The 12,303-nt window shown below is 39.6% G+C and overlaps 1 protein-coding gene across 1 annotated transcript in view; it reads left to right on the top strand.

Annotated features, from left to right (window-relative positions):
- Positions 1 to 12,303, top strand: part of ITGA1 (integrin subunit alpha 1) — a 159,815-nt gene that overhangs the window by 23,244 nt on the left and 124,268 nt on the right. The window lies entirely within an intron of this gene.

Genomic DNA, 12,303 nt, shown 5'->3' with positions numbered 1-12,303 from the left:
AATCATTTAGAATCATAAAGGTTAATGCTGTGAGGAACCTTATATATCATCTGACCCACTCACTCCATGATATAGATGTAACTGAGGCCCAGAGAACGTTGGTAACTTGTTCAAAGTCACATGAACAGGAGTTTTTCATAGGGTCCACATTCCTGTTTGATCCATCCTGTTCCTATTTCTTACCCACTTTTATTGTCACCAATGCTTATTGGAAGGTGGTTGGGGTTGAGAAACAAGGGACAAAGTGGGATCTTAGAATGCTTTAAACCCTTCTTATTTATCAAATAACTTCATATGGGGCAAGGCAATTTCTCAGCAGCATCATTCAGACCCAAATTTAGCTTTGAAGTTCAGTTATTCACTCCTTAGAGGAGAGTCTTCTGCTAGAGAAAGACTCTGCCTCCTGCCTTTCTTCTTTTGAGAAGCATTTCATTCTTCTGACAACCATTTACTAAGTACCTGCCATGTGCCAAGCACTCTGCTAGCCCCCAGCAATACGAGGTGGGTAGAGAAGGTCGCAGTCCCTGTACAGAAAAGCCAGTCAGTAAACAAGCTATTGTAGCCCCGCAGTAGGTGCAGGAATAAATGTGGAGGAATGTAGGTGCACAGAGGGTGCTCTTAACTCAGCCTGGCTTCACTAAGGAGCTGCTATCTGAACTTAAAGTGATCAATTCCAGAAATCACATTGATCTTCCATTATTCTCTAGAGAGATGAGGCAAAGGAAACTGAGAGCATTTCTCTTTGAAAGCCTCTCAAATTTATTTGGTACCTTTTTCTTCTTCAACGTAGTGGTCCCTGTAATCCCTAAGCCCTCTAGATGTTAAATATTTATAGTGAAGAGTCAACAAACCTAAGAAGAAGAAACATCATGGAGGAAGGAGATTACATCACCTCCTAACCTCAAAACTGAGTGAAAACTGTACAAGTGGTATGAGAAATACGGATTAGGGACCATGACTGAAACAACTTTGAGATTCTGGGACCTTTATATCTTCCACGTTTTTGTTATCTCCTGTTTCTCTGTCACAAGCAACAGCAAATCAGTTAATCCGGAAAAGTGAGTTTGTTTTTCTGAGAACAGAAAAGAAAGGGATGGTGAGAGGGGGAGCATGGGACGTTATGTCCTACTCCACAGCCATTCTTGGAAAAGAGGATGTCTAGGAGAGAGAGGGTGATGGCAGCTACCTCAGGGAAAAGAAATCTGACTGCTGGGCCAGCTGTCAAGAAAGAAGTGACAGCTTGCTTGGGCTTGCGGGGAGGGCCCAGAGACCGGACAGTAGGAAGACCCGCTAGAGTCTTTATTCAGCATTTTATCCTCAGCTAAAAATTCAGGAAATTCCCTTAATAAATGGCAACAACTTCTCTCTTAAGTAGTGCATTTCACTAAATGGCCGACATGGATGGGGTGTGGTAGAAAGAAAGGAAGTTTTCTGCAGATGAGAGAAAAGAACAATATATGAGCAAGAATGACTCTGGGAACAGTTCTCTGACCCTTTGTATGGTATTCTCAGCTGGGTTAAAGGAAATGGAATAACATGTGGAATGTGGGGAAGTCGGAAGGGCTGAGAGGCAAAATTATCTACCTCATTAAATGTAGTCGTATTTTTAAAAATAATTAGTCTGTTATCACTGAGACTTGGATAGTAAATTTCTCATTCTGGGCCTAACTCCTTGCCTAGAACTTAACAGAGCTTAATTAAGTGTTAGAATGTCTCTTGTCTTTCTGGAAATCATTTCACCCACATCCCTAACTCCCATACTTGCACTAAGTCTCAACAAAATATAGTGAGGAATGGGGTGAGTAGACAGGAAATACAGAGAAAGGCAAGACCTTTTGGTAATGCTTTGTTGTGGGTTTAAAGCTCTTAGATTTACATTTGATGCATGGGTTCACATATATCCTAGGTGAATTAGAAACTTTGTCAGAATCAAGAGTGCAGTACAACCAGATTTTATAGTTGAGACTATGAAAAGGATGTTGCATACTAAAAATTACAATGTAATTTGCATACTATTTGCTATAGTTACTGAAGAGTATATATAAGCATTTGCAAGCATGTTGCATTTGTGAATAACCAAAATGAATCACGGCAGAAGAAATCATCTCAGAGGACTCTGTGGCTGTGGGAGGGCAAACATGAGAACTAGCCTGTGAGTCAGGAGATCAGGATGTGCCCAGGCCCTACCATTAGGTTGTGTGACTTGAGGAAATCATTTCATTCTTTTGAGCCTCTGTTTTTTCATCAATAGAATGAGAAAAGACAAGTGGTCCTTGATTTCATAGTCACTCTTGCAGATCTCTGATTCTACTTAGTACAGTAGCAATAAGTGCTTGTTATTTTTAAAAGTTGTATCTTTCCAGCAAAATAAATCTTCAGTGATTCTCAGGTTTAGAAAGAATCTATTTTGCACCATATTCCAAAAGCTGCCAAATTTTGGGTTTGGCTGACTGCTAAAGAGAGCTGCCTCTAGGAGCAAATTCCAGAGCTGAGGGTCATTTATTTGGAATGCTTTGCCAAATAGTCCCATATTTTCAAAGTTGTTGGGGCCTTTAAACTGGAGCATCAGAGGAGAAACAGTTGTTTAAAACATTTTTTTCAATAGGTGCACAAAAATTTTGAAGTTTACAAATATTTTCGAATAGTTTGCGACATACCAATGGCATGCCAGGCTGCATAATCCTGCCACTTTCCTCCTTGTTATTTTCCTTCCCTATCAACTGCTTGCTGTCCCAGAGAACTGGACAATGAGAAAACACAGGTCTTTGTTTCTTCTGGAATGTTCTTTCTGTTTGGCCAGTGGTTCTCAAACTAGGCTACCCATCAAAATCAATTAGGGAGTTTTAAAATCACACTAATGACTGGGTCCCACCCCAAGACGATTAAGTCAGAATACTTGGGAAAGGACCCCAGGCATGCGTGCATTGAAAAAGCCCCCCAGCAGGTGTTTCTTATCTGCAGCCTTGTGAAACCAAGGCATCATTCACCAGGTAAGCCAGTTGTCTTTAATATGTTCTGTGGCCGCAATACCAGTCAGCTGCCTGGCTCAGAAAAAGACATGGGGCACAGAGAAAAATGTGAAATTGTAGATTAATTATCTCCACTACTGAAAAGGCAACTTCAGAAAGTTGATGAGGGGATTTCTTTGGCTTTAGCGCCTAATTGTGGGATCTATCTATACCTTTGTGTATTGACTTGCTATAATAAAATCCACAATTGGGACTAATGTTGACCATTTTGTGAATATTTATTGATGCCTTTTACATGTGCGTATGTTGTTAGGTATAGTGGGAGAAGGTACAAAAAAGTAGAGAACTGCTTCCTAGTTATTGAAGGAGGGAACTTATAAATCTTGTGATGCAAGAATTATGTAAGACAGAACCAAGACTGAAAAATCATATATTGTACAGAGAGTAAAAGCTAAAATTGTTGATAACAGGAAGATATCACTGTTGGCTAGACTCACCTGGGAAAACGGTATCTGAGTATGGGCCACCTCCTGAATGTCTTCTTTCACTCAGTTGGCAGGCAGCAGTGGTCAGAACATTGGCCCTGAACTAGAAAATCTTTATCACAAACGAGCTCTGTGACCTTGGGCAAGTTATGTTATCTTTATGATCCTCAAATTTAGATTTATGAGCTTCAACCTGTAAAATGGGAAAAATGATAAAACTTTCCTTATTGAGTTGCAAGGCATAAGCGATATGATTTAATAAAAATACCTGGAAATTATTAAGAGCTGTATTTAACTTAGTTTAATTCCTCCTTCCTACTGCATCTTTTTACCATATGTATTACCTGGGCACCAGATCAGCTGTGGAGGTTTAATGCAAAGGAAATGCCTCATGTCCTTTCCTATAGTAAATCCCTACCATCTGTGAAAGATGGTGTTAAAACCAGAAAAAGTGGATTCACTTCCTCTAGAGCTATCCTCAACAAGAGATGGGCTAGCCAGATCATGCCTGGCCTTCATAATATTTTCATTTCTTCCATTTCAGATACATATGCATGTCCCACCTTAGTGCACAGACAATGAAGGCGAAAACCTCACTTTTGTAACTGTTAGAAGCCAATAAAGAAGAGGAACACAGAAAAGCACGTTTCAGTTTTGAAGTTCATGCCAGGAATGGTAACTCCTCAAGGCTACCACTATGCACATGCAGAGAATGCTAACTACCCAGCGAGGCAGTCCCGTCTCTGTCTGCAGGAACCATAGCAGCTATGCAGTCCTGTGATGCTTGGGCTGGTTCTCTAGCAGCCATGACCCATCATTAGTACTTCCAATCAAGTTAAACTAATGCTAATTCTTAGGTTAAACAATGTATTGTGTTTCCTCCATTTAAGCACCTTAATTCCTATGGCACATATTCATTATTTGAATATCATTCTTCAAGTGCTCTGCTTTATCTGGGGATTTCAGCCACACATAAGTTAAAAACAAACCACAGTTCTCTTACGATTTCTAAGTCCGTTGCAAACAACAGAAAGCAGTTCTGATAATGTAAATAATAGTGGAAGATTTTGGAAGATGAGGAAACTCAGGAAGAAAGAGAGGAAGCCACTGTCAAACCCCTGCTACAGAAATTGTCTGTGTAGGATAATGCAGCTGATGAAATTGCCACCCCCAGACAGCCACCACAAATCCACTGGACTTAAACCTCAACCAGAGCTTCACAGAATAATCTCTAGTGGACAGGCACAACATATGGGTTGTTCACAGGTCACATGTCCACAATCTGTGGATCAGAAGGCAGGATAAAGGGCTATTGTACATTTCCGTCCCCATCCCCTATGTACCCTGGAAACCTGTCCCTTTCCTCCGCTAGGAAGAGTGTGTTGAGAGCCAAAACAAAAAAATATCCACTAACCATTGCAGAACAGTGGAAGTAAGAGAACAAACATCTAGTAAATCCCTTACCAAGGCAGCTGCTATACTGGTGGTAGGGATACAGGCCCTGCAGCCAGACTGGGATTGTTCAAACCCTAGCCCAGCCACTTGCTGGAATAAGCAGCCCCTTTGCTGGTGCTGAGCCTAGAACCTATGCCAGTCTGACTTGGGGCTGAGGCTCCATCATCAGTTCACTCATTCTGGTTAGATAATTTTTTAATCCTTATGTTCTGCATCAGAACAAAGATGCCAGTTTGATAGGAAAATCTTAGCATCCTTTTCAGGGTTCATGTCTGCTTAGAAAACAAAATCACCAAATCATGTAAGTTAGTTGTATAATTGACACATTTTTCCCCTTTTACATACTTATACTTTTTTTTTATCCTAAATCTTGACTTCGGTTTTCTCCTGGGCTCCTGATACTGGCATGGATATCTGATTCGAGAGCAAACACTTAAGAACAAGCCTTACTGGTAGATCTAAAATGGTGAATCATTTAAATACTCAAAATCGGTCTCTCTAAATTTTCAGCCTGGGAAATTCTCAGCAAGATTCGGCATTAGTCCTGAGGCATGATGGACGTGCAAGAGACTCAGAGAATGCTTGACCTGTATAGTCCCGGGTGTTCTTGAGATCACCTCAGGCCACTTACACCTCTTTGTGTTCCCCTAGCTAATATTTGGTTCTGGACGGAAATGGAGTCCAGGAAAGAGAACGGTGATGTTTTACCTCCCTACCTCCAACACACACTTGCCCTTAGCCTTCACAGTGTTTTACAACCCAACTGTCAAAATTCAACCATGGAAGAAGAGGGGTTACCAAATACATCCAGATTTCATGTTAGGCACCAAATACTAAGGAGAGTAGGTCACAAAAATTTAAAAGAACAGGTTCTTTACTTTCCTACAGTCAACGCTAAACTTGGAGGTGAGCCAAAATTAAAAATATAAAACACGCATCATCTTCTACCTTTCTAAGATTGCCAGACTTAGGGAGTAGGCAGAACATTGAATGAGACATACTTACTCTAAAATTCACAAATGCAATGTGCTTGCATTGCATTAACTATTCATCGGTTATCTGAAATTCAAATTTAACTGGGTGTCCCAACAACCCTGCACTCTCACGTTCATCCCTTTAGCACCGCTGGCCACGGCTGGCTTGGGTAGAAGAGATCCTTGTTTGGGTGGATGTTGGGAGAAGCACTGGTAAGTATATTCTTGTCCAGGATTGGTCTTGGCTCTAGTTTTCGAGCATTTTTTGGAAGAATGGACAAGGGCTGATGTCTTCTTCTGTGTTTGGGAAACACTGATCTAAAGCTTTCAAAAATAGCTTTGAATGTAAATAAATGTCTACTTGGCAATCATCTTTTCCAACTGAATTTTATATCCTAAAATAACAAGGTCATCACCTTTCTCAATTCAGTCATCTGAGACTGTTACTCCAAGGTGGTCTCTCAATGCAAGGCATCTGTACAGTAGTAGCTATGTTAATGATGCAATCTAGTAATGTGAGGTTCTCCTACAAAATAAAATTACTAATTACAAGTGGGCTTATACTCTTGACAAATTGAGGATTAATTTTAAATTTATCACTAAATAGGGGCGCCTGAGTGGCTCAGTCCATTAAGCATCCAACTTTGGCTCAGGTCATGATCTCACAGTTCATGAGTTCCAGCCCCACCTCCATTTCTGTGCTGACAGCTCAGAGCCTGGAGCCTCCTTTGGATTAACTGTCTCTCTCTCTGCCCCTCCTCCGCTCACCCTCTGTCTCTCAAAAATAAACATGGAAAAAAAATTTTAATGTATCACTAAATGGAAACTAAGTTGCTACAACTTTGTAAGAGCACGAATAACATATAATAAGGGACACATATTAAGGAGTGGTTAGCGGTGAAAACTCCAAGGTTTAGTATCTCTAATACTGACTACTTCAGTGACTGACTTCAGTTTCCTCACCTGCAAACTAAGTGCTAACCTAATAGGGTTTTCTGAAAATTAAGTGAGGTTATTGACACTTTTTATAATGCTTGGTCCAGAATAAATGCTGAAGACAGTTTACCTGTTTTGTGTGCTGTACCTAAAATGTATCTCCTTGGGACTCAAGAAATATCCATGGACACTGAGCACATTTTCAGTTCTGAAAGGAAGTCAATCTGCCAGCAGAAACAAAAACAGATACCTTGCTTTCAAGTAAAGACAATTTCTTTATAGGAAAAATGAAAATCAATGATGTCTTACAGACAGTTAAACATATCAGCCATTCATATGTGGGAGCTTAAACCATGAAGTTAGTGTTTATTTCTATTAATCTAAAGGAATTGTACCTGAACCATGGCATAAACTTTTCATATTGCCTCCCACCCCACATAAACAGACTAGAAACTGTCATTCATAGAGAGATAGAGAATGGCGGGGGTGGGGGGGTGGTCTATTGAATGGACCGTTCCATGAATTAGGTAAGCAATTAAGAGCTGAAAGAAAAATAAAGAGAAATAAAAAGAAATAAAAAGAAAAAAATAAAAAAAGAGGTTAGAGTGGGAGAGAGCCAAAGCATAAGAGACTCTTAAAAACTGAGAACAAACTAAGAGTTGATGGGGGGTGGGAGGGAGGGGAGGGTGGGTGATGGGTATTGAAGAGGGCATCTTTTGGGATGAGCACTGGGTGTTGTATGGAAACCAATTTGACAATAAGTTTCACATATTAAAAAAAAAAAAAAAGAGGGGCGCCTGGGTGGCGCAGTCGGTTAAGCATCCGACTTCAGCCAGGTCACGATCTCGTGGTCCGTGAGTTCGAGCCCCGCGTCAGGCTCTGGGCTGATGGCTCAGAGCCTGGAGCCTGTTTCCGATTCTGTGTCTCCGTCTCTCTCTGCCCCTCCCCCGTTCATGCTCTGTCTCTCTCTGTCCCAAAAATAAATAAACGTTGAAAAAAAATTAAAAAAAAAAAAAAAAGAGCTGAAAGAGAGTTAAGTAGGCCTATCATCAGCCGTTCTTCTCTTCTTCTTTTAGGGACCGGGGTCCCTGTCATTCTTCTGTCATTCTTTTCTTAGGGACTAGGGTCCTGGTAATGGAGCACCACTTGGCCATGCACAGAATGGAGGAGCAGGTCCTCAGAACCTTGCCTTGTACCTCACCTCCTAGAGTCTTGAAGGCATAATGCTCCTAGAGATATAGCAAAGTTGTTTTCTAATACTCCATATTTCTGAACAATGTTTACTCCTTCTCAGGTCTTTTCACTTTTATTCTAAATCACAGGAAAAAATAATAATAGTAAATATATGTATTATAACTGGCTACAGCAGATGGGGGTTTTCTTCAAAATAATGTTTTCAAGTAGCGTCACCTAGCAGCTGGATTCCTTTCTTTGGACAGAACTGGCACCCTAAACGCAAAAAAGAGATACAAATACTTGGGGTGGAATCAATTTAGAACAGTTTAAAATCTCTCTCAAACCTAACACATCCTAAAGCTTTAAAATACTACCCCTAACAAATCATGTCTGTGGAATTTTTTCCATTAAACATTTAGTCTGATTCAAACCTCATAAGATGCTAATCTTTTCAAAACTCGTTTTTCCTTACTTGGCCTTCTTACATTTTGTAAACGTCAATCAGAGTTTAATATGCCAGAATTGCTAAAGGTCGGAGGAGGTTAAAATTGCTGTGCACTTGGTTTCAGAAGAACCAGGTCTAAACCTGGATTCCGAAACTAAGTGATTTTGTGACCTTGGGCATCACTAAGCTATTGTGAGCCTCATCTTAAAAGTGAGGATAATGCCACCCGGAAATCTGGGGATGATTAAATTATGGAAACTATGTAAGCACTCAGTTCACATAGTAGATGTTCAATAAATGTTAAACCTGTGGCTATAGGGGGGTTGAGTCACAAGCTTTGTTAGAGCTGCTTCTTTAGTTAAATACAAAATGAGCCTTAAATTTTTATGTCCTGACCAAACAGGGATTATCTTTTTCTCAAAGAAACTAAAATGGTTTGAGAAGGAAGATATAATTTTAGGCTAATAATAGAAATCTGCAGAAATATGCAATTGTGCTTTAATGCACCAAAGATCAAAAGCAATGCAAAGCCAGAATAGCATTTACTTCATCTGACAGAATCTTACCCTACTTCTTTGCCTTTGATTTAAGTATAGGAGATTAAGCTGTACAAACATGAATATAGAAAATATTTGTAAATATGCAAACTGTACTACTTACATTATAAAATGTTTCAGCTTTATTTATAGCAGATGTCAACAACCTCTTTTTCTGTAAGGGGTCAAGATAGTAAATTTGTTAGTCTCTGCAGGAAACACAGTCTCTTTAGTGATTACTTAACTCTGCCATTGTAGTGCAAAAGTAGCCATAGATAATAGTAAACTAAAGGGCACTGCTGTGTTCCAACAAAACTTCATTTACAAAAATCGATGATGTGTGGCATTTGGCTCATAGGACAGTTTGCTGACCTCTGGCCTAGGGCATGATACAGAGTATATTTACTAATTAGGTGTAATTAAGTTATCTTATTGATGGGAAAAATTTATGAATATATACTCATAAGTTATTAATCAACAGTTGCATAAAAATAACCTTAGTATATACACTTATTCCTTTAGCATCATAACTGGCTCAGTTTAAAAAAATAGTGTGGTTTTCTAGGTATATGCAATTGAGATGCTAATAGGTAAATCACATTGTAATCAGCTATAATTTCACTAGTATTTTTTGAAGTTCTAACATAGAGCCATATGTATAAGCACAGTAGGCTTTATTATTTTTCTGTGGTAGACAAATTTTGAAATTGTACTCAAACCCATTACATGAACATCCAGCACAGGATTTCCTTCTGCCGCACAAGAATATTTCGTGAATTTCCTGGGAAGGGCATTCAAGGGTGGCTTACCTGACAGCATCTGAGCCATTGTGTCCTAAGGAATTTCCTGCAGAGATTAAACTGGTTAGGTTTAGACCTTGGTGTTTTATAACTATTTCCCACATTCACCTTAAACAATGCCTTTTAAGAATGTTTTTTGCATGATTCCCTTCTCCAGGCAGAAATTGAAAGTAATAAAATGCCTAGACCATTAGAGAATTTTTAAGAATTAGAGAAGGCCACTGCATTTTTTTCCCATAATAATATAAGAAACCAACTCAGTCTTCAGTGTCTTAATAAAGCATTCAGCATTTACATGCACATTAGAAGGGCATCCAATCTCTCTCATCATTTAGAGATTCTAATTCTAATTTTATAAATTCTAATTACATTGTATTTTGAGAGTATCTAGTAATCAGAAGCTCTATGCAAGAGTAACAATAGGGTGAACACAGTTAGCTGTCAGAAGACCCGAAAATATCAGTGGCTTAGCAGTGACTTTATTTCTTCCATATGTCTCAGTCCAGTGTGGGTTGGATGGTCCCACTCAATCTTGTACCATGCTATCGGGAACACATACCTCTAAGATCACAGCAAAAGAGAAGAGAGAGGTGTAGGGAAGAAACAGCACTGCCTTGGTGGGAGGTGACACATTATCACTTCTGCTTAGCATTCATTGACCAGAAATGGCCTGCATGGCTGCCACCTAAGTGCAAGAAAGTCTGGCAAATATGGAGGAGCACATAGACGTTTGATGATAATTGGTGAGCCCTGCCACAGAAAAACATTTAAAGCATTGAATTTTGAGCTGAGTCCAAAAATCAATCAGATAAGAACTAATAAGAAATTTGCAGTATTATCTCAGTTTTCATTCACTTGGTTGTGACAAGAACATATACTGATAGGATATTTGCTACATGCTTCTTGTTTCCCTTGTTTGAGGTAGTTGTGTTTGAAATTCTCTGCCCTTTCTTAATGGACAATGGTCAGGTGAAACTCTTGTCTAACTATGTAATCCTTAACATCTGTATCATGACATATATTCCTTTGTTTTGATAGCCTACTTAGTGTGTGTGTGTGTGTGTGTGTGTGTGTGTGTGTGTGTGTGTGTCTTGTTTCTCCAATTACAGTCATTGCAGGAAAACAATTGCATATCAATGTGTATTCAATAAATAAATGTTGGTTGATAAATAAAGTCTGTTTATATACACTGGTGAATTTGAAGACTTCTGTTCAGTGAACTTTGGTAGTATTCAATAGCATGAAAGTTACAAGTGACTGCCTTTATTTTGCATTTTGAAACTGCTTAGGGATTTTAGTTTGGATCAGTGTTCCTCAAAGTATGTCCAACGGACCAAACTGGAGAGTCTGTTGTGAGGTCCAGAAACCTTCATTCAAAAACTTAGGTGTTTAGGCTGATCTTCCTCCCCCTACATTCTGAGTGAAAATGGCCCTATTAAAACTCTTAAAAGAAGAATAAAGTTATTTTGTTCAGGTACATCTTGCTCTAAGCACCTTAGCTCATACATCATTGATAAATAAGGCAATGGTGTCACTATAAGACATGTCACTATAATGCAAGTTCCCCAGCACCTTAAATGTGTATGCCACTTAGTACCAGCACCTGAATGCCAAGTAGTCCTAGAGTTGGACAGAGCAAGTTGCCACATCCATTCTCCTTCCGTTCTCCCTCTTGGCTTACTTTTGCCATAGGTGTGATTTCTTGGAAGGGCTTATTAATGGTCAGCTCCACACTCAGTTTCTCTTTATTTTATAGGAAAATTTCCCCCTTGTCCCCATCAGTCTACAACCTCAACATTTTCTTAGGCCCCTCCATTGAAGCCCTTGTAATTAGCATAACATTTATTTGTTAGGAATGTTTTTAATGTTTATTTATTTATTTTGAGAGAGAGGGAGGGAGGGAGGGGCAGAGAGAGGAGAGAGAGAACCCTAAGGGGCTTTGTGCAGGTCAGCCCAGAGCCTGATGGCGGGGCTCGACTCCACAATCACGAACTGAGATCATTACCTGAGCCAAGATCGAGAAGAGTTGGATGGGAATGCAAGCTGGTGCAGACACTCTGGAAAACAGTATGGAGGTTCCTCAAAAAACTAAAAATAGAACTACCCTATGATCCAGCAATTGCACTACTAGGCATTTATCCACGGGATACAGGTGTGCTGTTTCGAAGGGACACCCATGCCCCCCCCATGTTTATAGCAGCACTATCAACATAGACAAAGTATGGAAAGAGCCCAAATGGCCATCGATGGATGAATGGATAAAGAAGATATGGTATATGTATACAATGGAGTACTACTCGGCAATCAAAAAGAGTGAAATCTTGCCATTTGCAACTACGTGGATGGACTGGAGGGTATTATGCTAAGTGAAATTAGTCAGAGAAAGACAAAAATCCTATGACTTCACTCATATGAGGACTTTAAGAGACAAAACGGATGAACATAAGGGAAGGGAAACAAAAATAACATAAAAACAGGGAGGGGGACAAAACAGAAGAGACTCATAAATTTGGACAACAAACTGAGG

This window comes from Prionailurus bengalensis, chromosome A1, assembly GCF_016509475.1.
Source record: "Prionailurus bengalensis isolate Pbe53 chromosome A1, Fcat_Pben_1.1_paternal_pri, whole genome shotgun sequence".
Classification (NCBI taxonomy): domain Eukaryota; kingdom Metazoa; phylum Chordata; class Mammalia; order Carnivora; family Felidae; genus Prionailurus; species Prionailurus bengalensis.
This window is presented reverse-complemented; position numbering and strand designations above follow the sequence as displayed.